The sequence below is a fragment of the Hippopotamus amphibius genome, chromosome 3 (assembly GCF_030028045.1).
Source record: "Hippopotamus amphibius kiboko isolate mHipAmp2 chromosome 3, mHipAmp2.hap2, whole genome shotgun sequence".
In the NCBI taxonomy this organism is placed as follows: domain Eukaryota; kingdom Metazoa; phylum Chordata; class Mammalia; order Artiodactyla; family Hippopotamidae; genus Hippopotamus; species Hippopotamus amphibius.
In genome coordinates, this window is record NC_080188.1 from 109,477,218 (window position 1) to 109,482,299 (window position 5,082).

Sequence of the window (5,082 nt, forward strand, 5' to 3'; positions counted from 1 at the left end):
TCAGCTGCTGCACTTTGTTTCCACACAAGTATAAAAATTTAATCTTGGATAATTAAAAAATAAAGTTCTTTATCCAATTATATTTGAAAAGAAAGACTTTTTTTGCAAAACACATATTATATTTATTTTTTTCTCTAGCCTTTCCTTTGAGAAATTTATGTTTGCCAAATTTCTCATTCTATTAGTAATGCAGTATCCCATAACCAGGAATGATGGATGACAGCTGCTATGGGAAGATGGGAGAAGAAACTATGAGAATGCATGTAGCAGAAACATAAGGAATAGGAAGCTCATTCCTACCATGAATGGGCGAGCTGCTGCTCTTTGGTAATGAAATTTCAGCCATTAGGTGTGTGGAAAAGGGAAACTCTTCATGACCTTGTGTGAAAAAATAAATATTAATATACACAGTAAGTGTCCAATGAATATTTATTGATGAGTGAACTTGTAATATATACTTATCATAAGTAAAATATTTTATGTGTGTGGGTGTTAGTCTGTGTATACATGTATGTATGTGTAGTATGTAATCTCTCTATTTTACCTAGCAATCTATTTCTTTGTCTTCTACTATTTAAATTTTTATTTTTAGAACTTTGAAAATAAGGGTTTCCTTTGCTTGAAAGTTTCAAGATGCTTGTGTACTGAACACCCATGCAAGAGTTTTTTAGGAGTCTACCAAAGCTATAAATTTACTGAATATGACTGAATATTACTGTTCTAAATTGTATATAAAACAGAACTTTGAAAAATAAAAAGAAATCAAATCATGAACACACTAATTATCTTGAAAATAAAATGACCCAGAACATACTATTTCCTAGAGGCAATTAAATATTTTCAAACTTACCTCATATAGTGTGTCACAAACTATTAAACTGGAGTGCAGCTTCTTTTCAAATATTTATTCATGTTTCTCATAAAGTAGAGAGTATTGATAAGCACAGCAGGAGAAAAGAGCACTTGAATCCCTCCTAGGTTTATGGTCTGGGGAAGCAGACGTAGTCTTTCTTATGGCAAATGGCAATTCACAAAGCATTTACTCACCACCTAATAGGTTTCAGACACTGCACACACCGTGCCAGGAAGTATGGTATATGAGGAAACATTGCCAAATAGCTTATGTGTTCTGGTTGGAACCAGGTAGAGTGTGTCATCAATGAAATATACATTTCCTTAAACTCCCTGCTTGTGATAGATATTTGTTGACAGTGTCTTTCTTTCCACAGTTAGAGCTGATGGTTAAAATGTAAACTCTCATGGAAGAGGGAATAATTTTTATCTCTTTGAGGCAAGTCTAAACTTACAAGATACATCAAAGAATTATAATTTATAACTTCACAAAACAAGTGGAGCCCTCAGAAGCATGGAACACTGAGATGACTTACCAGAGTCACATGGATTTGGAACCAGAATGAGAATCCAAACCTCATGTAGATAGTCCAGTATTTTCTCAGTTTATTACACATCAAATGTAGCCCTATGGATGTTTTACAGGTGGCAGGTACTAGGTGTTTGAAAAGATGAAAAGCATCATGGAGAAAATAAGAAAGACTTGAAACAAGTAGCGGGGTAAAAGTGCCAAGAACATGCTCAATACTTATAGTGTCTGTACTATTTTTTTCCTTAGAAATTCAGACCACGATCCTTTCATGGTTAAAAGGTATCATTCTTTATTCTTTTGTAGGTAATTCAGGCCGCAGGAAGGTGTTACTTCCTGAATGAATGTCCTCATGCCTCCCAACAATATGACTGAATTTGTTCTCTTGGGACTCACACAGAATCCACACTTGCAGAAAATACTCTTCATTGTCTTTCTGTTCATCTTCCTATTTACTGTGCTGGCCAATCTGCTCATTGTTATGACCATCTTCCTCAGCCCCACACTTTCAGCTCCCATGTACTTCTTTCTCACTCAGTTGTCCTTAATAGATGCCTCCTTGAGCACTATCACCACCTCCAAATTGAACATTGATCTGCTGTACAACAGGAGAACAATCTCCTGGGGTGGCTGCCTGACTCAGCTCTTCTTGGAGCACTTGCTGGGAGGATTAGAGAACATCACTCTCATTGCCATGGCCTATGACCACTATGTGGCCATCTGCAAGCCTCTGCACTACACGACCATCATGCGACAGGGGCTCTGCCAGCTCCTGGTGGTGGTGGCCTGGATTGGGGGGATCCCACATGGCATTATACAGATTGTGTTCATGTTGAACTTGACCTTCTGTGGTCCCAATGTCATTGACCACTTCATGTGTGATTTCTTCTCACTGTTGGAACTTGCCTGCAGTGACACCTACAGGCTTGGAATGGTGGTGGCAGCTAACAGTGGGGGCATATGCTTGCTCATTTTTCCTATGCTACTCATCTCCTACACAGTCATCCTGATCTCCCTGAAATCCTATGGCTCTGAAGGATGATGCAAAGCCCTCTCTACATGTGGCTCCCACTTTACAGTAGTGGTACTGTTTTTTGGTCCCTGTATAATCAGCTACACATGTCCTGTGACCACTTAACCCTGTGGACAAGTTGGTGGCCGTGGTCTTTACAATCCTCACTCCCATGTTAAATCCTATCATTTACACAGTGAGAAACACTGAGCTGAAAAAAGCCATGAAGAATTTATTCAAGATGAGAGTAACTTAGGCCGTTCACGGTGCCAAGACGGTGATTATTTACAGGGAGGATTATGCCTGTTATAAATGGTGAAAGAAAACTATGAAATTTTGCACATCATTGACCAAAAAAAAAAAGTTCCAAGAACTAATATTTGTTATTTATTTAATCTTGGTTAGGCATTTTTTAGGCATTTTGATAACTTTAGTGTACTTTGCTGAGGTTTAAATGTTCATGTGTTTTCAGAATAGACAATGGAAAGAACATGTATCAACCCTCTCTCTGATGATTGTACAGTAAATTTTTTTCCATAATCTTACTGCTACTTTCCAAATTCTTCATACACATTACTTGGATGAAATTGGCTTTTCCACATTACCTTGATCTCAGAGCTTTTTTTTTTTTTTACTTTTTGCTTAGCCTGTGTTAAAGCAAATGAGGGATAGAAATTCTTAGGTAGATGCATGGGGAAGGGACAGTTGTGTAAGGGAATAACAGTTGATTTTTTTCTTTTTTTTTGGACTATAAATTTGCCAAAAGCAAAATAAGTGATACCCCAGAAGGAGGAAAGAATATTTCACAATCTATCTCTAATTCTCTTCCTGACAGAAAAAAATAAAGCTGGAATTTTGAAATTACTCTTAATTAGCTCTATTTTCTTAAATATCCCTATGGCTCACAGTTTTTCTGAAATATAAAACTGAGGAACCATTTGATACAAAGGTAAGCATCTTTTGCAAATTTCAACAGCAAAGTAGATTCCAAAGCTATTGCTCTGTAGGTCTGCTAAATATATTTAGATTAAATTAACAATTCATTATCTATAGGCACATTCATCTCAGTTGATTTATCCATGTACTAAACTGGTGGTTCCACTATCATTATCCCCATTTTACAGAGAAGCAAACTGAAGCCTAGAGAAGTTTACTAATTTATTGAGCTCACATCATATGTGCTTCCCCTACAACGTGTGGCAGGAACTATTACACTGGAATGCAGCTCCCTCTCAAAAGTTTCAGGTACAAGCTTCCAATCCAGGTCATTAAACTTTAGTCTTATTTTCTTTCAAATGAAACACTATTCTCTGTGGCATGTTTAGGTGTATAGATAATAAAATTATCTGCAGTCTTAATAATTCACTTTGTCCTCAGAGTAGATGGTCAAATTTGTTGTAGTTTTGTCTCACATGTAGCACTATATTTCAGCAGCACAAATTTATTCCTTTTTTGAAAGTTCAGCTTATGCCATTTCACTTTTACAGAAGAACAACAGTAAGAGTAGGGTAATGGTTACCTATAGTGGAAAAGAATCTCAAATAGAATATGTATGTATAGAATATATATATAGGTATAACTGAAACACTTTTGCTGTATACTTGAAATTAACATAGCATTGTAAATTAACTGTACATCAATAAAATATAAATAAAAATATTTTAAAAACTCACTAACATTAGTATAATAATGGATTTTTTTGTTGTTGCTATTGTTAAAACAAAAATTCCTTTTGGATTTTTTCCATTAGTGAAAACAAGTACTAACATTCATCTTCATAAAAGCCAATTGACTAAGGTGAACTTTCAGAAAGTGGGGGATACCTGCAGTGCTCCTCTATGCATGTGAAAAATACCAGGTCATCCTACATTACTAATAACTCTTTATAAATATAAGCTTCTCTGAGTACAACCCTCCAACACATGCTTGTTACTTCTCACAAATGTCACTTTCTCAAAATCAATGATGAACTGGAGCTCTTTCTTCGATAATTGGAACATACAGTAATGTCTCAACATGGTACTGGGGTGACTGTGTTTACTAAGTTATGCATGGCTGTCTCAATTCATTAGAAACAGAACATTTTAACACAAATTCTAGGGCTGGAAGATGATATTATCAGCACTTAATCTATTTAAATGGTCAAGTTTGAAATTGCTGGTGAGAATTAAACCTTTCAATAAAACCAAGACTAAATGATATGTGGTTCATTTTGTCTTGTGACTGTTAGATAGGAGATGAGAGTAATCTAGTGTTAAGGGTGGAGAAAGTCTTAAGTAAACATGGTTTGTACTCTAAGACCAAAGCTAGGACTTGAAGAGGGAACATAACACCAATGATTGTGTCTCAGGGGCTATACCAGGGGTTCAGTGAAGGGGTGAGAAGATTAATGAGGCACAAATTATAAATTGTCAACAGGAAACCTGGAAGGTATCAGAGTTGAGGATGGAAGGGTAGGCTGTATGACATTCTCTATGGATGAAGCTTTGATAGATTGTAAGTTTAAAGCGCCTTTAGATTCTCCTTTGCATTCACCATCAAGAATCTCTCCTGAGGACCAACTGCCATATGACTATTTTTGATTCATAAAATGCAAAACAAAATAAACAAACCAAACAACAACAACAACAAAAACAAACAAAACAAAACAAAAAACATATAGGGCATAAGTACGTTTCTCCTAAAAATC